This window comes from Gorilla gorilla, chromosome 5 (genome assembly GCF_029281585.2).
Source record: "Gorilla gorilla gorilla isolate KB3781 chromosome 5, NHGRI_mGorGor1-v2.1_pri, whole genome shotgun sequence".
Classification (NCBI taxonomy): domain Eukaryota; kingdom Metazoa; phylum Chordata; class Mammalia; order Primates; family Hominidae; genus Gorilla; species Gorilla gorilla.
The window spans coordinates 121,138,451-121,162,394 of record NC_073229.2 but is presented as its reverse complement, the minus strand read 5'-3'; the positions used below and the strand labels follow the sequence as shown (position 1 = coordinate 121,162,394).

Below are 23,944 nucleotides of genomic sequence, written 5' to 3'. Positions count from 1 at the left end.
ATTAAAATTCGAGATGAGATTTGGGTGGGGACACAGAGCCTAACCATATCACAACCTTTGCTCTCATACTAAGCTATTCAGCAGAGTAGGAGGCAGGTGAGAATGGGGTTGGGAATTTGACCTTTGAAGTCCAACAGATAAGGAATTGAGCCTTGGCTGCATCCTTTATGAGTTACATGACCTTAGCTGGGTTACTTTACTTCCCTAAGCCTCAGTTTTCATGAACACAAAATGAAGATACCTGTCTCAGAGAACTGTTGCATGGACAATGACAAAATGCAGATTATCTGGCTTATGGTAGACAATCAGAATTTGTCCAATGGGTCAATGAATTCTTTTTCTCTAAACTTCAGTAGTAGTGCCTATGAAGTCATATTTAAATTCTGTGTACTGTTTCACTATTGTAGTATTCTTGAAACATTTTTTCACTGTGCAAACACCATCACCATACTGTTGAGTAGTAGCCCTAATATTTATAAATTATAAATTATATAGACATACTATATACCAATTTGTTATATATACTATAAAACAAACCCAAAGCAGAAATAAAGTTGGTAATAATAATTTACAGATACGAAAAAAGAAACTTTTTTTTTTCTTTTTGAGACGGAGTCTCGCTCTGTCACCCAGGTTGGAGTGCAGTGGCGCGAATTCGGCTCACTGCAAGCTCCGCCTCCCGGGTTCACGCCATTCTCCTGCCTCAGCCTCTCCGAGTAGCTGGGACTACAGGCGCCCGCCACCATGCCCGGCTAATTTTTTGTATTTTTAGTAGAGACGGGGTTTCACCATGGTCTTGATCTCCTGACCTCGTGATCCGCCCGCCTCGGCCTCCCAAAGTGGTGGGGTTACAAGCGTGAGCCACCGCACCCAGCCAAAAAAGAAACATATACAGAGAGAAAATTTCCTTCCCCTGCACCCTCAGGGGTGCACAAACCCCTACTTCAGAGACCACTGCACTTATGTTAATTTTTCAGTTTAAACTTCAGGACAACAAATTTATAAAATGAGCATTTATCCCTTTTGACAAATATTGTTTGTGGCAACAGGGGAAATAACCCAATATAATAAGTCACAGCAAGTTGCAAAGTTGGCTTGACTCCCGTAATACGCTTTCTTCCTTTGCCTCAGTAGGTGATAATCATTTCAGCTCTGGGAACACTGAAAAATTAATATAAATTCTGATTGAAGGTATTTGTGGAACTTATATCAAAAGATTGAATAACTTTGTAATTAATACTTAGGCTGTTTACTAAATGTTATTTTATCCTTTCATGGAATCAAAATGCCTTAACTGGGTATTTCATTGTTAGACCTGACACGTGTACATGTGTGTATGTGTGTGTCTGTGTATGTATGTGGTGGGGACAGCAGGGTGACTTCAGGGACTTTCTTAGTAAAAACAAAAACACCACCTAGCATTGGTGTAACTATTTTTATTCCTTTCTAAGCACTGCCACTTATATTATATCAGGTGATTTTTTAAATGGAATAACAAAACAGGTACTATTCTCTCCATTTTACAACAACGAAACCAAGGAACAAAAACTGAAGTGAGTTTCCTCATATAATGTGGCAACTTAACAATAGAGAGGACATTCTAATAAGAAGTTATTTAACACTAGCTCAGTGCACTTTTCTGATACCAAACTGCTGAAATACACTGGATATTAAAATCTGCATCTTCTATGATGTGCAACTTTACACATATTTTTCTCATAAAGTACAAGGAATGTTATTTCTCACAAGAAAATATACAGTTATTTTAAGAGCATTTACTATATTTCACTTATGTAAAGGCTAGGAGGGGTAAGTATCTTTTTCTCACAAAATTACATGTCATGACATTTCTGCCATTTAAGATTACAAAACTCACTGACCAAACACCATTTAGAGGCACAGAGATCTCTATTATTAACAAGAAAAAGATGAAATTTTGAAAAAGGGCTCTTTTGGACTTAGAGTGCTGAGGAAGGTGCAGTGAAAAATAACCACAACCATAACAATAACAATAACAATAACAATAAAGTTTTCTACATCAAACATGTCAAATCCTTCTGACTCTCTTCTGATATTCTGCTTTGAAATAAAGGAACCCAATTACTTCTTATATGAGAACCCTCATATATAGTTTAATTGCTCTTCAAATCTGAAACCTATGACTGAATTACGTTTCTCAACATTTTCAGGTGGCACTATGAGACCAGGATTACAGAAATGATAGTAAGCAAAGCCGCATCTGAAAATTCACAAAAATTATGAAAAATTCACTGCAGCTAGCAATTGTTAAGATGCCTGTATTAGTTTCCTTGCTACTGTGATAGTACCACAAACTTCGTGGTTTAAAACAACACAAATCTATTTTATAGTTCTGGAAGTCGAAAGCCCAAAATGCGTCTCACTGGGCTAAAATCAAGGTGTCAGCAGGGCTGTATTCCTTCTGGAGGCTTTAGGAAGAACTTGTTTCCTTGTCTTTTCCAGCTTACAGAAGTCACTTGTTTCATGGTCTCCTCCTTCAAAGCCAACAATCACATCACTCCAACCTCTGCTTCTGTCCTGACTCCTCTGACTGTGACTCTGCTGACTCTTTCTTCTATCTTTAGGACTTTGTGGTTACATTGGGTCCAGCTACATAATCCAGAATAGTATTGCCACCTCAAGGTCCATCACTTCATTATTACAGGCTCCAGAAATTAGGACATGGACATCTTTGGCCAGGGGGTCTATTATTTTGCCTACCATAATGCTCAATAGCTAATGGCAGACATGAACAGGGAGTACTCAGTTCCACACAGCTTGGTATAATGGAAAATGGAGGGGGTTTGGAGGCATGTGTGCCTAGGCTAGGGTTTAGACTCTAGCATTCAGCAGTTACGTGATTGACTACAAATTATTCAATGTTTAGCAAACTTTATTTCATCATCTGTAAAGTTGTTGTAATATCTACATTTAAGGATTATTGGGGGGATTAAACAAAGTAACAAATGTGAATACAACTAGGACTGAGGTTAGCAAAGAAAGAAAGATTTTTAATAAACGCCAGTTTACCTTCCTTTCCATGTTTAGGTTTTGCAGCTTGAATAACAATCATTATTTCCTTAGTAAGAAGTGTATTCATTTTCTGGCCTATCCTTGCATCATTAATATCCTTTTCTACTACGAAGTTTTAAATACTTTTATTTCAGCATGTCCATAAGCAGGAGATAAGTTTGCAATGACTTGGATGCTTAATTTTAATTCAAGATAAATGATCACTCTGAATATGTATCTATTTTTCACACTACAGTGAATTGGGGTTTTAGATGGGTTTATAGAGTTTTTAAAGGTTGTGACAAGAAATTCAACATTTTTATAATTTAATAGTTTTCTTTGCTCTTTTGAAGAGACTTTTCTCATTCATTATGCAAAAAGGCACAAATTTCCTTTTATTATAGCTTTGAGATTCACTCCCACCACACACATACTTGTGATTAGTAATTAATAATTGTCATCACTATTAGAAAGCTTGTCTCATTCCAACCATTAGGGCATAATTCACTGGCTTCTCTAGGTGATTTATCACAAAGCTTCTTAAAAGTGACTTTTGCCTAAAATATGAAGATATGGTTCCTATTATTTTCAGCAACCACCTCTTGCAGGATTCAAAGAAGAACATGTCTCCTATTCTTAAAAAACAGCAGTTTTGTTAAATGACCTCAAGTGCTAACCTAGTAGAATTTAACATGAACTTGGCTAGACAAGAGATAAATGACCTCGCAATGATATGATGGCATACATGATAATTCCCTCATGTCCAAATGCTGTCCCTCCTCCCACTAACACTCATGATAAAATAATGGTCCACTGCGAAGCTCTCATTTACCATCTAGAAATAGAACCTTCTTCTGAGCAGGCTGTTAGGTATAGCAGGTGTACGTGTTAAAGATCAGAAAATGCTTCCACACATCCACTGGTATTTGCTTTCCTCTGCTGGACAATCTCCAGTAAAGAATAGTAAACTTGGTACTCCAAATTTCTAATATGCTGTCCAAAATACTCAGTGAAACTAATGATTGTTTTACTACTTAGGAAAAAAAGAAAGCCTTATAAGATACATAAAGGAATGTGCCTTTTATTCTTCTAGGTACTTTTTTTATATTCAAAAGTTCTTGATTTCCCAAAAGCCACTATTTCCTTCCCTAGGTAGCAAGATTTGAGGTCATTTGAGGATATTTGTTTTTCAACATTAGGACCAAAATACAACACACAGCAGAATATTAGCAAGTATTTTTTTAGGAAAACACTTTTGTGGTTCCTCACTCATACACACACAAAATTGAGGAAAGATGAGGGATAAATTCTTCAATATCTAAAATAACAAGATGATATATAATCAGAAATAGTTAAGGGGAACAATGCACTATATAGGATTCAATTTATAAACTTTCATAATAATTTAAATGATGCTGATAAATGTTTTAAAAAATATTTGCTACACTTATTATCTGCAAAGTCCAGGGCTGGGTATTCAGCTATGATCTGGGGGAGAGGGAGAGACAGACATATGAACAAGTCCTGACTCTTCTAATACAGCAGCCCTGCTCCACCAGCCCTACCAGAGCCAAGCCACTGCTGCTGCAACTGCTATCTTACCTCTATACCCATTCTGCTGATGCTTCCATTGCTTCTATCACTTTCCACTGATTGATAATCTGCAGTGAACCAGGAGCATGGCATAGAGTGTCCTATAAATATTTTTCTGTATGCTCACTTTTTTTTTTTTTTTGTCAAATCAGTGCCTGATCCTTTTCCTTACCCTAAGTCTAGGGAAAAACCCAGTAGCTTGTTTGAGCCATTTCAGTTTGTTTATTCTGCCTTCCTCTGTGTGAGGCTAAACAGAAGTCTTCATAGTTCTCCAGGCTGCAGGCTGGAGACATAGAAGGCTCTGTGTGGGGCCCTCTCACTGACAATGCCCCTCAGTCCCCAGAGCTGGTATCAAAGCTTTTTCAAGGGGAATGCAAATTACCTCCCTTCTTGACCTTAATTATAGTGTCTCAAAAACGTATAATCTCCACATACATTTTTTAAGACACTAGAATTAAGATTAAGAAGTCCCTCACATGCTTTTTAAACTGCTCTTAAATATGAAACAGTCTGATGCTTTGGTAGGTATGAGCATGAAATACAGGCAGTCTTTCCTTCTACTGTCCAGCAAGATCACATTTCACTTCCATCAAATAGGGAATTCAAAGTAGTAAACAAATTATGTTCAAAACAGTAAACTAGCGTATGTAACAACAACAACAAAGCATGTACAAATCCTCCCTTTCACAATATACAAAGCAAAGGAACATCTCGCATGCATTTTTCCAATCCCATACACAACTTTCCAAACATTTCAAATTACATTTATACAAGTGCTCTATTGCAAATTAAAACAGAAGCAACAGCATGGCCAGTAAATCCTAAAGTGTCGATAGTGAAGAGAGTTTTAGGTGCCCAGACAGCCAATGTGTTTAAAAGATTAAACATTTACATTTGAAAAGCAAAGCCTTGCGAAAAATTATTTCAAAATAAAAGAAACATTTAAATTTAAAATATAGATGAAATTGGTAAAAATTGTCTCTGCTGAATAGCCTTAAAAATACTGTTTCTTAACAGAATTTTGGTTTATAAACCAAAATTCCACTCTATTGTGCTTGAAAACTAGATACCATCACCAATACTAGTAAACCATCAGTTTAACATCTAGTATGTTTCAGACCCTTGGTTTGCAACTGACATTTATCTTATTTAATTTCTACATTAGCCCCATGAAGTGACAACTCACCTGCTTTTACAATTGGAGAAGAATATATAACTTAATGATATAAAGCCACTTGCCCAAGGATATACACAGCCAGAAAGTATATGAACAGAGACGTTATAAATTAGACTGGTCTCAGTCTAAAACTATACTGCCCTTCTAATTAATTATCTTATAAAAATGCGGCTGGGGAGCCGAGATGGCCGGCTAAGCACAGCCAGGAGGAACACCTCCCATCAAGAGACAGGGACATAGGGAAGAATGAAATACTCTCTGAGCAGATCTTTGGAGAGAAGGCAATGAGTGGATGGAAGGAAGACACAGAGGCTGGGCTGGAGGGAAAGGATGCTAGGAACCCTGCACAGGGCTGCTGAGCAAAGGGACTCATTCCTGGGCTCCAGTGTCTCCTGGGGAAGGAGTGAGATGAACAGCCAAGGTATGGCCTGCTCTCACCGTGGACCTCCAGAATCCTATCAGCAGGAGACCCCATGACCTCCACAAACACTTACCCTGGCAGGGAGAGCTGCCGGGAGAGGTGGCAGGAGCAGGACTCCAGCCTGTGCACAGCTCAGAGGGTTTGGCATGGGAGTGGCTGCAGTGGAGCACAGCCAGGGACACCTATGCTCCTCTAGGAGACATTAGCCTAGGGGTGACTGTCATACCTGGACACAGCAGGGTGGTCTTCCTTGTGAGATGGGGCTAGTCTGATCTGAGCACTACCCTGTCTTCTGGCCTCTCCTAGGGCTCCAGACTGGTTGCACCCACTTGCAGTGCAGCCTCAGATGCCCAAACAGGGTACTTCCTGGAAAATTTTACCATAGCTCCTTTGCTGGCAGACTACACCTGACTGTCAGAGAGTTCCAGTGCACTGGAACTGGCTGAAACACACAGGGCTGCCACGGCCTTCCCCCCACCACAACCTCCCTCTGCTGGTGCTAGCACACCCTGATACCCAACCCCATGCCGCCACCACTGGCACAAATGCCAGACAACCTGTTACCCCAGTGCCCTGACCCTGTCATGTCACCACCACCAAAACCACCTGCATGAGCAGGTGCAGGAATGCCACTGCCCTGCTTCCACTGGTCCCACATCCCAGGCAATTCACATACACACTGAGCATTGCTGCAATCGCTGGCATGTGCAAGCGAGCACAAATTCCACTGCCATCACCTTGATGAAGTGATTTAGTGGGCAGCCCTCATCGGGTTGTGGCCAGCAGACTGGGAACACTTTGGCCCCTCCAGTGCAGCAGGTTCCTAACCTTTAGGGGCCAGAGAACAAAGCTAGGGCCCCATTGCCAGCCCCCCAGAGTTAGAGCACATAGTCCAGGAGTGCTGAGCTGAGCCTTGGCCTCATAAAATCTTCCAGAAATGAGGCCAGTTGACTGTACCTACCTTATAGCACAATCAAACTCCCAAGGGTATCAAAGATGAAAAAGCAAAAAACCTCATCCAAAGGACAGCAACCTGAAGACTGAAGAAACATCAGCCCATACACATGAGAAAGAACCAGTGCAAGAACTGTGGCAACTCAGAAAACCAGAGGGTCTTCCTACCTTCAACCAGCCACACTAGTTTGTCAGCAATGGTTCTTAACCAGGCTGAAATGGCTCAAATGACACATAGAATTCAAAATATGGATAGGAACAAAGATCATCCATATTCAAGAGAAAATCAAAACCCAATCCAAGAGATCTAAGAAGTACAATAAAATGATACAGGAGCAAAAAGATGAAATGGCCACTTTAAGAAATGAGCTGGTAAAGCTGAAAAGCTCACTTTAAGGATTACATAATACAATCCTAAGTACTAACGGCAGAAATGATGAAGCCAAAGAGTCTCAGAACTCGAAGACCACCTCTCCAAAATATTTCAGTCAGACAAAAATAAATAAAAATGAGTAAAAAAGGATGAGCAAAACCTCCAAGAAATATAGGATAATGTAAAGAGACCAAATCTACAATTCATTAGCATCCCTAAAAGAGAGAGAGAAAAAAACAAGCAACTTAGAAAACATATTTGAAGATAGCTTTCATGAAAATTTCCCCAACCTTGCTAAAGAGGCCAACACTAAAATTTGGGAAATGTGGAGAACCCCTGTGAGACACTATATGAGATGACCATCCCCAAGACACATAGTCCTCAGATTCCATAAGGTAGATATGAAAGAAAAACTCTTAAAAGCATCTAGAGAGAAGGGGTTGGTCACCTAAAAAGAGATCACCATCAAGCTAACAGTGGACCTTTCACCAGAAACCCTATAAGCAGAAGAGTTTGGGGGCCGATATTCAGCATTCTTAAAGAAAAAAAATCCAACAAAGAATGTCATACCTAACCAAACTAAGTTTCATAAGCAAAGGAGAAATAAGATCCTTTTCAGACAAGCAAATGGTACAGGAATTCATTACCACAAGATCTGCCTTACAAGAAGTCCTTAAAAGAGTGCTAAACATGGAAACAAAGACCATTACTGGTCACCACAAAAACACATTTAAGTATATAGAGCAACTACACAATCAAGTCTGCATAGTAACCAGCTAACAACACGATGACAGGATCAAACCCACACACATCAATATTAACCTTAAATGTAAACGTAGAAATGCCCAAATAAAAGGCACAGAATGTCAACTTGGATAAAGAAGCAAGACCCAACTGTATGCTCGCTTCAAGAGGCCCATCTCACATGCAATAACCCCCATAGGCTCAAAGTAAAGAAATGGAGAAAAATCTGCCAAGCAAATAGAAAACAGAAAAGAGCAGAGCTTTCTATTCTGGTATCAGGCAAAAAAGACTATAAATCAACAACAACAATTTAAAAAGACAAAGAAGAGCATTACCTAATGGTGAAGGATTCATTCAATGAAAAGACCTAACTATCCTAAATATGTATGCACCTAACAGAAGGACACCCAGCTTCATAAAGCAAGTTCTTAGAGACCTATGAAGAGACCTAAATAACTAAACAATAAAAATGAGAGGCTTAAACACTCCACTGATAGTATCAGATCATCGAGGGAAAAAACTAACAAAGATATTCAGGACCTATACTCAGCACTTGACCAAATGGAACTAACAGACATCTACTGAACTTGACGCCCCAAAACAAGAGCATATACGTTCTTCTCTTCTGTACATACTATACATTCTTCTCTTCTGCACATACCACATACTCTAAAATCAAGCACACATTTAGCCAGAAAACAATCCTCAGAAAATTAAAAAAAATAAAAAACTGAAATTATACCAACCACATTCTCAGAGCACAGTCTGATAGAAAAGACATTAATACTAAGAAAATCTCTCAAAACTACACAATTATGTGGAAATTAATCTGTTACAGAATGACTTGGGTAAACAGTGAAATTAAGGCATAAATCAAGAAATTATTTGAAACTAATGAGAATCAATTCACCACATGCCAGAATCTCTGGGACACAGCTACAGCAGACTGAAGAAGAATGTTTATAGTGATAAATGCCCACATCAAAAAGTTAGAAATATCTCAAATTAACAACCTAACATCACACCTAGAAGAAATAGGAAAAGAACAGCAACCAACTCCCAAAGCTAGCAGAAGACAAGAAATAACCAAAATCAGAGCTGAATCGAATGAAATTGAGATGTGAAAAACCATACAAAAGTTCAACAATTTAGAAGTTTGCTTTTTGAAAGAATAAATAAGAGAGATAGACCACTACCTAGATTAATAAAGAAAAAAAGAGAGAAGATCTAAATAAACACAAACAGAAATGACAAAGGGGACATTACCACTGACCCCACAGATATGCAAAATACCCTCAGAGACTATTATGAACACCTCTAGGCACAAAAACTAGAAAACCTAGAGGAAATGAATAAATTCCTAGAAACATACAATCTTCCAAGACTGAACCAGGAAGAAATTGAAATCCTGAACAGACAAAATGAGTTCCAAAATTAAATCAGTAATAAAAAGCCTAGCAACCAGAAAAAGCCCAGGACCAGACAGATTCGCAGTCGAATTCTACCAGGTGTACAAAAAAGTGCTGATACCATTCCCACTAAAACTATTCAAAAACATTGGGGAGGATGTACTCCTCCCTAAATCATTCTATGAGAGCAGCATCATCCTGATACCAAAACCTAGCAGAGCCATAACAAAAAAAAAAGAAAGAAAACTTCAGGCCAATAGCCTTGATGAACATAGATGCAAAAATCCACAACAAAATACTAATAAACCAAACCCAGCAGCACATCAAAAAGCTAATACACTACGATCAAATAGGCTTTATCCTTGGGAAGCAAGGTTGGTTCACCATATGCAAATCAATTATTGTGACTCATCACATAAACAAAACTAAAACCAAAACCTTATGATTCTCCTAATAGATGCAGAAAAGGCTTTTGATAAAATTAAATATCCCTTCGTGTTAAAAAAAAACTCAATAAACTAGGCACTGAAGGAACATATCTCAAAATAATAACAGCCATCTACAACAAACCCTCAGCAAACATACTAAATAGGCAAACGCTGGAAGCATTCCCCTTGAGAACGGGAACAAGACAAGAATGCCCATTCTCACCACTCCTATTCAACATAGTACTGGAAGTCCTAGCCAGAACAATCAGGAAATAGAAAGAAATGAAAGGCATCCAAATAGGAAGACAGGAATCAAACTATCCCTGTTTGCAGATGATGTGACTCTATACTTAGAAAACCTCACATAGCCTCTGCCCAAAAGTTCTGACATCTGATAAACAACCTCAGCAAAGCTTCAGAATACAAAATCAGTGTACAAAAATCAGTAGCATTTCTATACACCAACAACGTCCAAGCTGAAAGCCAAATCAAGAACTCAGTCACATTCACGATAGCCATAAAAAGAATAAAATACCTGGAATATAACCAACCAGGGAGGTGAAAGATCTCTACAAGATTTACAAAACACTGCTCAAAGAAATCAGAGACAATACAAATGAATGGAAAAACATTCCACACTCATGAATAGGAAGAATCAATATTGTTAAATGGCCATACTTCCCAAAGCAACATACAAATTCAGTGCTATTCCTATCAAACAACCAATAGCATTCTTCACAGAATTAGAAATAACTATTTTAAAATTCATACAGAACCAAAAGAGAGCTTGAATACTCAAAGAAAAAAGAACAAAGCAGGAAGCCTCACATTAACTAACTTCAAACTATACTACCAGACTACAGTAACCAAAACAGCATGATATTGGTACAAAAACAGAGACATAGACCAATGGAACAGAACAGAGAACCCAGAAATAAAGCCACATACCTACAACCATCTGATCTTTGTCAAAGTCAACAAAAACAAGCAATGGGAAAAAGACTCCCTATTCAATCAATGGTGCTGGTATAACTAGCTAGCCATATGCAGAACTTTGAAACTAGACCCCTTCCTTACAGTATATACAAAAAAATCAACTCAAGATGGATTAAAGCTAAATGTAAAACCTAAAACTCTAAAAATCCTGGAAGATAATCTAGGAAATACCATTTCGGACATAGGCCCTGGCAGACATTTCATGACAAAGATGCCGAAAGCAATTGCAACAAAACCAAAAATTTACAAATGACTAATTAAACTAAATAGCTTCTGCATAGCAAAAGAAACTATCAACAGAGTAAACAGGCACTATAGAGAATGGGAGAAAATTTTTATAAACTATATATCCAACAAAGGTCTACTATCCAGAATCTATAGGGAACTTAAAAAAATTAACAAGCAAAAAACAAATAACCCCATTAAAAAGTGGGAAAAGGACATGAACAGACACTTTCTAAAAGAAGACATACATACTGCTAACAAGCATATGAAAAAATGTTCATCATCATTAATCATTTGAGAAATGGAAATCGAAACCATGATGAGGTACCATCTTATACCAGTCAGAATGGCTATTATTAAAAAAGTCAGAAAATAACAGATGCTGGCAAGGTTACAGAAAAAGGGAATACTTATACACTGCTGGTACGAATGTAAATTAGTTTAGCCATTGTGGACAGAACTTTGGCGATTTCTCAAAGAACTTAGAACTACCATTTGACCCGCAATCACATTATTGGGTACATACCCAAAGGAATATAGGAATATATATATTTTCTACCATAAAGACACATGCATGTTCAGTGCAGCATTATTTACGATAGCAAAGACATGAAATCAACCTAAATGCCCATTAATGGTAGACTAAATAAAGGAAATGTAGTACATATTCACCATGGAATATGTACTACACATGTACTATTCTTTTTTGTGTAACCATAAAAATGAAAGAAATCATGTCCTTTGCAGAAACATGGATGGAGCTGGAGATCACTACGGTAAGTGAACTAACGCAGGAACAGAAAACCAAATACTGCGTGATCTCACTTATAAGTGGGAGCTAAACACTGAGTACACATGGACACAAAGAAGGGAACAATAGACAGTGGGGCCTACTTGAGAGTGGCGGGTTGGAGGAGGGTGAGGATAAAAATACACCTATAGCGTACTACGCTTAGGACCTGAGTAATGAAATAATCTGTACACCAAACTCCTATGATGCACAATTTACCTATATAACAAACCTGCACATGTACCCTGACCCTAAAAGTGCAAAAAATAATAAATAAACAAAAATATGGGTTCTTCATAGAGTTTGAAAAATATTTGTTTTTGCTCTTAAGCTATATTCGTTATATTTTTAAATTATGCTTTTTTCTTGAAATATTTTAAAGTAAAATTATTAGTCAACTAGGGATTCCCAGAAGCAAGTCAAGGAATTGGTAGAATGAGTAAAGCAAATTGCTTTCTCTAATGTGAGTGGGCTTCATCCAACTGGTTGAAGACCTGGATAGAATAAAAGGCTAAGTGAAAAAAGAATTCCTTCTCTCTGCCTGGCTGTCTTTGAGCAGGAACATTGTTCTTATCCTACCTTTGGACTTACACTCAGACTGGAACTTACACCAACAGCTCTCCTAGTTCAGGCCTTCAGACTTGGACTAGAAGCATACAGCCAACTCTCCTGGGTTTCCAGCTTACCAACCGTAGATCCAAGGACTTCTCAGGTTCCATAATCATGTAAGCCAGTTCTTTACAGTAGAGTTTATCTATCTATCTATCTATCCATCTATCTATCTATCTATCTATCTATCTATCTATCTATCTATCTATCTATCTATTCCTCTTAGTTATGTTTCTTTGGAGAACTCACACTCAATCAGTGTCTGATTTCTCTCTTTTGTAACAGCATCAGTATAACGCTCTTCTTAGGCATATACATACGTCTAGATGAACGGCAACAACCTTTAACAAAAGAGCCAGGCAGATCATCTTCAGAGTGCTACTCTCCACCTAAAAATATCTACTTTCATTATCTTAGAATCACTCAACTTTGACACTAAGACCTGATAGACCATGACTATTATCTGTTCTTCAAAGGAATACATTTTGTTTTTACAACCTAATAGTTCAGTATTGGGCAATATAGGGAGACCCTGTCTCTACAAAAATATAAGAAAAATTAGCCAAGTGTGGTGGCACATGCCTGTGGTCCCAACTACTCATGAGGCTGAGGTGTGAGGATCACTCAGGTCTGGGAGATTGAGGCTTTGGTGAGCCATGATTGTGCCACTGCACTTCAGTCTGAGTGACAAAGACCCTGTCTCAAAAAAACAAACAAACAAAAAAAACCAAAACAAAACACAAAACCTTCATTGGAAGGCCACCTTTCTCGAAAACAATAAAACAATTATGAGACAGTTGTGAGGTACCTACAATATTTTTTTAATTTAAAAATTTAATTAATAAAATCTATGTTTTAGACCAGTTTTAGGTTCACCAGTAAAACTGAGTAGAAAGTACAGAGAGTTCCACATAGCTCCTTCCCCCTCCACAAGCACAGCCTACTCCATCAACATGCCCCACCAGTATGGCAAAATTGCTGAACCAACATTTACACATCATTATCTACCAAATCCAAAGTTTATGTTAGGGTTCACTCCTGGTGTTGTATATTCTATGGGTTTTTATAAATGTATGCTTATTTGTATCGACCATTACAGTATCATATAGAATAGTTTCACTGCTTTAAAAATCCCCTGTGCTCCATCTATTATCCCTCCTTCTCTCAAGTCTCTGCCAAACACTGACCTTTTATTGTCTCCATAGTTTTGCCTTTTCCAGAATGTCATATAGTTGGATTCATAGAATAGATAGTCTTTTTAGACTGGCTTCATTCACTTTGTAATATAAATTCAAGTTTCACCCATGCATTTTCATGGCTTGATAGCTCATTTCTTTTTATTACAGACTAATATTCCATTTTATGAATATAGCATAGTTTACCTATTCACCTACTGAGTAACATCTTCGTTGCTTCACATTTTGGAAATTATGTGCAGTATTTTTTAGAGAATGTTTTTGAGTAATTAGAATAAAAATTAAAATGTACCCCAAAGTAATAGTGACAGGAATTATTAGAAAGAAACCCATTCTTGCAAGTTTTATTTGATGTCTAGAAAACGGCACAAGTATTTTCAATAGAAATTATAATCATATTTATTACCTCACCAGGAAATCATAAATTTTATCTAAAAATGAAATCATGTTTGTCTACATTGTATTGTATTTCTATCAGTGCTCCTCAAAGTAGTCTGTCTGTGAACCGCTCCTTAAACATCTGGGACAAGATCAGAAATCCGATTACCAGCACACAAATGAACTTACTACATGCTTCCTCAAGAAAGACTTCCTGTCAAAAAATGCCCATTGAACTGACACAGTGTGTAACAATGTAGTTCATTTACATCCTGTAGCTCATCAGCATGCATAGTTAACAGGCACTTTGCAGACTGGCACTTATCCATGGACCACACTTTGAGTAGCATCAATTAATAGTTTTATATAACACCCTTAGAGTTAGCCTTCCTTTCCCAACTCTCTAATAGTACCACTTTGTTGAATTTTCCTGAGTCCTCCTCAGTCTTCTGCAGAATATGTCAACCTCCTGAAACCCTTTCCTTTTCTGGCTTTGATTAAAATGTACACTTTGCTTATGTTTTTATCTTTGACTTTTCCTTCTTTGTCCCATTGGCCATCTTTGCATTCTTTTTCTACCACCCAAGTAAAAGCATCCTTTAGGTTCTGATCACAGACATTCTTTTCCTGCTCTCTTTCCCTCCCCATGTAGTCTCTATTCCTGAAGTGTCAACAATCATCTCTATGCAGAAGCTGTAGTGGTGATGTTTTAGGAGCCCTTGCAACATCCGGCACAAACTTTTTTGCATGTAGTAGACGCTCGGTAAATATCTATGAAATTGAGATAATGGTGAATTACGTGCATGTGGTTTATTCGTTCTTACCACATTAAGAACCAACATAAAGAAGCACATTTATTCAGGAAGTACCAATAGCTACTGTAATAAAAATATTAAATAAGATAAAATATTAATACTAACTAGAATCTAAAAAATTAAAATTCAAAGTTTGAAAAACATTTAAAATAAAAATATTAGAGGCAAATTATAGCTTCACAGAGAAAAATAAATTTGTCATCAGAAAAAGAAAATAGCAGGGAAAAAATGGTCCTAATACCTGGATTTTTACCTTTTTATACTGTCAGGAATTGTTCACTTCAAAATTCCATCAAATATGGTGAAAACAGACGAGTACAATCTGGAAATAAATTATTTTATTGATGTTTTTGATATCAAAATTCAAACAAAAACGGAAATTAACTCTTTTTTGTTGTTGTTGTTGTTGTTGAGACAGAGTCTTACTCTGTCAATCAGGCTGGAGTGCTGTGGAACAATCACGCCTCACTGCAGCCTCGACTTCCCAGGCTCAAATGACCCTCCCAACCTTAGCCTCCCAAGGAGGCTAATTTTTTGTAGAGGTGGGGTGTCCCTATGTCGCATAGGCTGGTCTTGAACTCCTGGGCTCAAATGATCCTTCTGCCTCAGCCTCCTAAAGTGTTGAGATTACAGGCATGAGCATCCATGCCCAAGAGAAATATACTTTTTGAAAGCAATATACATTTGTATCACTTCCCCACAGCCTTGTTAATCTGCCTATTAGATGCCTCCTTAAATTTTTTTTCTTCTTAGGATCTTCATAATATCTTCCAAGGTAATAAATTCTTTAGCCATATTCTTCAATTTCTAACTAACATTGTTCTAGTTATTAATGATTTCTATAAACAGATTTTATAAAATTAAGTGTAAGCCAAAGTATTCATTTGATGGAAAATAACAATCAGTTTACCATGTAATGCATAATTCAAATACTGTAAGAATGATACTCTGGTGCCTCTGTGATCAACACATGAAATACAGGTGGCAGAAAAAGAAAAGAACTTAACATGTGCAAATATGCAAGAATTAGCAATGCTGTTGTTTTTGGCATAAACATCCACTTATCACAGGACTCAGTAGTACTTGCTTGGCCTCAAGCAAAGTAATTAATCACAGGGCAGGACAGTGTAAAATTGACTAAGGAAAATATTGAACATCATGAGATTTAATTTTAGTGACATTCATGCACCAATTAGACAACTGCAGGGTAATGCTTTGCTATTTAGGACAGTAGTAAATATTTATATGCTTACAGTAACCATAAAAAAGCTAAACTAAAAATAATCACTATATGTATTAAAGGACTTGGGGTTATTTTACTATTATTTTTATTAATTTTTTTTCTGAAAAAGAGATTTAGTGTATGTTGTTCCAAGTCAAAATTTAATTTTTGAGAACTGTTTTAATCAGAATGTGACAATATTCCTGCAGATCAAACGAGCAGATTCTAATTACAGCATCAAGTCCAGGGACTGCTTAGTACGTACCCAGAAGAAAGCTGTGGCTTGGATAACTGAATGAAAGACTGAAACTGACTACTAAAAGGCTTTTAATGTTCATATGGTATTTGACAGTTTACAAAGTATATTTATTTTTAATTTTAGTTTTTAAGCAAAAGGATAATTTACTGGAAGTATACTGGAGGTTTACAGACTCAATGGAGGTTGAGGAGCAGGCTAGGAATAAGGCAGAAGGCTACAGTCTTGGGGGCTGGAAGCAAAAAATTACTGTCAATGTTATGCTGCCATTTATCCTTTATGTAATAAACACCACGTGTCACTACATGTGATTTCTGAGAAGCAGAAATGGTAATGAAGAGTCTACAAAGCAACCAAATAGGAAACAACATGAATCCAACATTGATTCCATTTACATATTTTAAAATCAGCAGTACTGTTACCTTCAAGCTGTTTTTGGTTGGTTGGTTTGTACGTTTTTTATGGTTTGTATGGTTGTTTGTATGTTTTGTAGTCTCAGCTACTTGAGAGGCTTAAGCAGGAGGATCTCTTGTATGTTTTTTGTTGTTGTTGTTGCTGGCATGACTGTTCATGTATTTTGTGCACTCCTGTGCAATGGTGTAATCATGGCTCACTACAGCCTCCACCTGGGCTCAAGCGATCCTCCTGCTAAGCCTCTCAAGAAACTGAGACTGCAGGTGCCTGCCACTACACCCAGCTAATTTTTTTTATAGAGACAGGGTCTCACTATGCTGTCCAAGCTGGTCTCAAATTCCTGAGCTCAGGCAATTCTCCCCATTGGGCCTTCCAAAGGGCTGGGATTACATTTACGAGCCACCATGCCTGGCCACCTTCAAGTCTTTATAGGACACTTTCTCAGGAAATAAGACAAACTAATGTCTTAACCAATGCATACATATGTGGGTGTTTTAGGGGATAAATAATGGAGAGGGGTTTGGGAGGGCCCACCCACATGACACAGCAAGAAACTATTCCAATCAGATAGCAACAGGGAGAATGAAGATGGTCTGTGTGGGCCAGGCACTGTGGGTTCTAGGGTACAAACATCAGAAAGGAAAAGACACTGGCTCCAGCCTCAAGGAGGACAGACATCTTCATACACATAGCCTTCCTCATTTGCTCGCTCAGTGGTACAGCTTCTTTCCAAATGTCTTGTGCCTGCTCTTTTCCCAACACTCTCCAGACCTCAAGCCTTTGGTCAGCATGAACATCCCTTTGCTCCCATGCTCCCTGACCCTCAACCACACTCACTCTTGTCTTTCCTCCCCCTCGCCATCCATCACAATGTCCTGTTTACCTACCTCCCAACCCATTCCTCAAACGTACCCTCTTCTCTCCAGCCATCTGCTCCTTGCTTACTTCAGGCCATCATCAGCTCTTACTTAACCACTTTTCATGCCCCTAATGTGAATTATTAAAATTTGGGCTTCCTGTTCTTTATTTTTAAAATAGAGATGACGGTAATACCCATCTTACAAGTTTCTCTAGAGGATTAAATGAGTTTGATACACATAAAACATTTAGAATAGTTGCCTGAGAACAGTAAGTGCTCAATTAATTATTATTTAATATTAATTAGTTATTATTGTTATTGCTTGAGAATGTTGAAGAGGGGAAAAGGGATAAAAATAAGGTTTGAGCCCAAAATACCATGCCAAAACCCGTATACCAATTACATTATATTGCAGTCATTTGGTCACTTGTTTCTAACTCCTACCAGACTATGAATTCATTCAGTGTCTAGAAAATGGTAGGTATGTAACAAATACTTATTTATTGAATTTTTAAAAACCTATTTATTTCTAATTACATATTATACTCATTTATAGTCTTTTATGTAATTTAAATCAAATAGCAACTAGAAAGTAGGATTACAAAATACATGAAACACAGATTGTTGTTGTTGTTGTTGTTTTAATCATGGGATTTACGCCCTTTTCTCAATTCTAAAAATTACATAGGCAGGAGCACGCCCAGCCTCTAACGGAAAAAGATGCTCAAATATTTAATTTTCCAAAATGTCATATTTGAATCACTTTACCAACACATATACGAAGTTATGTTAGACAGTCAAGACATCTGTTTCCCTGGCCAGAAACTGTAGGCGTTCATGGAGATTTAAGCTGGAGATAGCAAATGTTAGACAACAGCTTCCAGAACCTACAGAGTGGCCCGCAGCCCAGGGCTGCCCACGCTGGGCCCTGTAACTTATGTGTTCCCACTGTCAGAGGGGCTTCCAAGGAAGCAGGGAGAAGAGGCTGACTTGTCCCCACCACTCGAGGCCCCTCATTTCTCTTGCTATCTCTGTTTCAATACTTCCTCACTTAATAGTGTTCAACAGTAGTTTGATGGACTTCACTAGTGTTTAGTTGGTCACAATCTCTCTGAGATGTTACTGGTAAGGGGGCTGCCACACACAGTACATAATCTTTAATTCCTTGAAGGTGACAAGCTGAAAGTATTAAGATTTCAAAAAAGGGGAACCTTACATATGAACTTAACGTGGTGGCAGAGGGTGATCAGGATAGGGCTTCATGAGAGACATCATATTTGTTGGTTGTGAGAAACCTTGGAAGACGGACAGGGTAGACTAAGAGCTGAACAGGAAGTTACAGGTGGAAAGAATGGTCACTAGCAAAGCTGAGAAGTGCAAAGGCCCTGAGGTGGAAAGAATGTGTTTGGAGAATAGTGTGGCTACAACACTGGATAAACAGACAAGGGAACAAAGGGGAGGGTGAATGATGATGAGACAGTGTGAAGCCACTCCTGGAGCCTGGTAGGCAGGAAGTGAGGGGCTCAGGAATACCTCAGCATGAAGGGAAAGTTAGTCATGGAGTCATCTGCACAATGGTTTGAAAAAGAACAGCCAGAGGAGGAGAAAAGTTAAATGGCTACTGCAATGTTCTAAGCAAGAGGGAAGGTGGTGACAGAGTCAGGAAATGAAAAGTTGGGAAAGGATGAAATTAAAAAGTTATTCTGACCCATCAAAAAGTGAGTGAACCTGCAGTAGCTGAGCCTAACAACTAACTGAACTTCCTTCACCGTAACACCTAGGCAGAACATGACCAGGAATTTCAAGTTAGTCCAAGAAGTGAAACAGCTCACATTTATTGAGTGTCAGGTACTATACTTGGAGGTTTATATACCATATCTCACTTAAGTCTCTGTATCAACCCATCCAGAGAACTATGCTTGGTGATTATCAATTTATAGATGAAAAAACATAGGTTCACAGAAGTAACGGGATTTGGCTATGTTCATAGAATGGATAGTGAAGAAGATGAGTAACCCCACAAACATTTATTAAAATAGTGCCTACTATTTGCCAGGTAGTGTGGGAAACAATGGTGAACAGAACAGACAGATTAGGTCCCTGCTGCTAGATTCAAACTCAAATCTGACTCATAAGCTCATCCCTTTCTTTTTTCCACAACTACTTTGCACTTTGATGAAAGAAGTCCTGGTCTGACTGTTACAGCATCTGGCTAATGCTATGCTGTGCTCACACTGCTTAAATTAAGCCTAACATTTTTGTTATTTTTTTAAAGCATTATTATCTGGCTGAAAAATGTGTTTTTTCGCTTTCTTTTAAAATGGTGATGATCACAGGAACTCATAGTACTTTGCACGCAACTAATCATTCATTAATCATATTTTAAGCAAGAAAAGCTGATATTAACTCACAGACCAACATAAAGGAAAAGATCCATCAAAGCTTCGGCCTTCTTACTCTTGCAGTCCCACCTTCCCTGAATCAGAACAACAATTACTTGAGCTTCAAAACAAACTGCCAAATATCAGAGTACAGAGCACAAAAATCTAGTTTATACCAAAGTACTTAATTAACTTGAACATATCACACTAAAAGAAAAAAAAACATAAATAATTTGTATAGTTTTATTTTCAGGATATTAAGAATTGAAATATAAATGGAACTATAAAATATTAGAAAACATTTCTTCATTCCCTTAATAAATATTTATTGAGCCTTTATGAAACATGAGGCAACATTATAAGTATTGTGAGAGGCACAAATTACTAAGACAGGATACTCTTTCCAGATGTTTCAGTTTGATAGAGTATAAGACACAAGGAAAACAAATATTCTAGTTTAGGGCATGTGACTGTTGGGAGACAATTCTCCATGAGTTTCTTGCATTTTGGCATATATTGTGAATGAGACAACTGTTTTTTTGTTCTGAACTTTCTTTTCAAGGATGTTTCTATAGCAAACAGCCTTGGAAGACAGAGTAGTATCTCCCTCCAGAGCAAGGGGTAGGTTTGTTTACAATCCTGGAAGATACAGTATCTCTATGTAGAGCAAAGGGTGGCATGCTTACTGTCCAGAATAATAATGTCTCTCTCCAGAGCAAAGGGTAGACATGTTTGCTACTCATTATAAAAGACTCCGGTTCCCTAACCTCAATGATATTCTCCCATAACACAACTCACTCACAAGCTGGCCCTCTTCATGTCATCCTGTGGGAATTGGGGCTCAGAAAAGAGGTGCAAAAATGCTGAGACTTGATTACTACTGCCATCATGAGGATAAACTCCTTTGTTTCTGATTTAGGAGTCTTATGTCTTCTACCAGCATCTATAACAGTGTGGTAGCCTAACTAGTTAGCTTGCAAGTAGGGTAAAAATCTCAGAGTTTTGATAGTTCCTGACAGGAGAAGGGTGCAACAATGGCAACAAATTCTTCCCGTACTTGTGTCTATGCCCTTTTGTACACCCTCTTAAAATGATTCTGAAGATTCTGGACTTGGCCATGTGACTTGCTCAGCCAGCAGGGGGGACATTAGCAAACAAGATCCAAACAGAAGCTTGAGAAGCACTTGTGCCTTGAGGCTGGTCCTCTTGTGTTCTTAGGATTTAGTTGCCACGTGAAAATGCCTAGGCTAGTTTCTAAATACATGGCCCAGCTTCCCTTACCACCCCAACCAACAGCCTATCAATCACCAGCCATGTCAACAAGGCCAACTTAGATCACTAGCCTCCAATCAACCCTTTGATTAACCACTGATGCAAAAGCAAATCCAGTAGAGATCAGCTGAGCTGACAGACCAGAACAATTCAGCCTCTAGGTTTTGGGGTACTTTGTTATGCAGCAAAAGCTAACAAAAAATACTGAGTATAAGGAAAAAATTACTTCCAGTATGATATCTATATTACAAGCTCCATAGGGCTCAGCCTATGTCTCTTAAATACCAAAACTCCAGCACTTAGCACTGCCCAGATAACAGTTAAGTGCCAACTGCTCCAACTTTATTCGGCTTTCTCCATCTGAACAATCAGTGCACAAGTCAGTGAATTTTCATCTTACAAGCAGCTTATGAGACTGAAGGAAATGCACATGAATCCAGCAGAGCACACAGCTTAAGTGGAAACGGCACAACTTGGTACTGAGGGAGACAGATGTGTGAAAATCAGCTCTTCTACTTTATATCTGGCAGTCCCTGGGCAAATTATTTAAACATATCGTAATTTAGTTCCCACACCTGCAAAATGCAAATAATAAAGTTTCTCCAGAGGCTTTATAATATAGGTATTACAAAGGAGGCACTCTTTGTGCATAACCTATCAGAGTATGAGGGGCATTGTGGTGGAAGAGTTGAGAAACTGGGAGTAGCAGCAAACACCGTTAAATGCCAACAAGTGAAATGGTCTCTTGCACTCACATGCGCGCACGTATTGATACGCTCTCCCCTCTCTCTCTCACACATACACAAATGTGCGAAATCAAATCATTTCCCAAAATGAAATTCAAAACCGGGATTCCAGCCAAGATGGCTGACTAGAAGCAGCTAGTGCGCATTGCTCTGAGAGAGAGAAGAGAGTAGTGAGTAAACATTAGCTCTTCAACCGGATTATCCAAGTGGACACTTTCATCAAGGAAGCAATACAATCCACACAGAAGTGAGAAGAGTGAGACAGGACAACTGCCCACCTGGGAGAGGCGAAGAGCCAGGGGAGGCCCCCCACTGCCAGGAAATAGTGAGTGAGTCAGTGAGAGTCCCTGGGGACCCACACTTCTGCCATGGACCTCTGCAACCCTGGGTCCCGGGAGCCATGGACCCCCTGGTACCGGACACCAGCAGCTGCATCTCTGGCAACAAGAGAGGTCAGGCTCCCGCACAGGCCCCCCAGGATGGGGGCAAATCCACAGGGCTGAGCAGCAGATGGAGTGCACGCCTCACCTCCACTGCACCTCGCCAGACATGGCCCACTGGCCTGGGACTCTACTGCGGCCATCGCAGCCCTGCCTGAGCTCTCGGGTCGCAGGCAGGCCGCCATTTCTGCCGCTCGGAAGCCCTAGCTCTTGCTGCCCTCAGGCTGGGGAGGGAGCACAGTGATTAAGGACTATCATAGACCCCCAGCACAGCGCAGCCACCTTACCCGGAAAAGCGGCCTGTTTTCAATGCGGTCCCCCGCCCCTGCTACTCCTCACTGGGCAGGGCCTCTAGATCTGCGACCTTGGCCACTCCCTGCTAGGGCTCTCCGCGGTAGCAGCTCTGCACTTTCTTGGAAGGGATCTCCCGGAGGTAACAGGCAAGCTACTACTTTTGCTGCTCTGAAGCCCTCGCTCCTGTGGCTCTCCGGCTTGGGAAGGAACGCAGTGATCAGGCACTAAGGCAGAGCTGCTTTACAGAAAAGCGGCCAGTTTTCCACACAGGTCCCCACCGTGCTACCCCTCAATGGGCAGGGTCTCTCCACCTGGGCGCCTAGCACAACCGCCCTGCCCTGGCCTGAACATGTCAGTTGGTGGCAGCTCTGTGTTTCTTTGGGGAGGAAATCCCCAGAGACAACCCATAGCCCCTCTGCCATTACAGCTGCGATGGGTACCACCCTTACTGCATTGGGGAAGGAACAAAGGGCCTGGTTGCTATGCTGACATCCCTAGCACACCCAGCCACCATACGGAGAGAAACCCAATGTCTCTTCTCGTGAGCTCCCACCCTGTATTCTTCCCCAGGAAGGACCCTTCAGCTGGAATTGCAGAGCAGCCACCCCACCCCCAGCTGAGCATTTCCACTGCTAGTGGCTCTAAGTTTCCCTGGGAGGGGCTCCCAGAGGCAACCAACAGTCCCTCTGCCACCACCAGTGCACTGGTCCTGCCCTTGCTGCCCTTGCACTGGGGAAGGAACAAAGAACCTGAGGGCTTCACCTGCACTCCCAGCACCAAAGCCGCCATAAGGAGAGGAGCCCAGTCTCTCCTCCCCATGAGGCCTTGACCCCCTGCACTTCACCAAGCAGGGCCAGTAGTACAGTCACCACAAGCCCCGATTAAACATTCCCATTAGCAACGGGTCTGTGATTCTCTGTGG

General features: G+C 39.5%; 1 protein-coding gene across 6 annotated transcripts in view; it reads right to left on the bottom strand.

Moving 5' to 3' along the window:
- The window catches only part of KLHL32 (kelch like family member 32), a 242,441-nt gene that overhangs the window by 125,586 nt on the left and 92,911 nt on the right, over window positions 1-23,944 (bottom strand). The window contains exon 2 of one of the 6 annotated variants that reach the window (XM_055392007.1): window positions 15,392-15,460. The exons of the other annotated variants lie outside the window; for them this stretch is intronic. The gene's annotated coding sequence lies outside the window, so the exon portion shown is untranslated. The remainder of the gene's footprint in view (window positions 1-15,391; window positions 15,461-23,944) is intronic. 6 annotated transcript variants of the gene reach the window in all.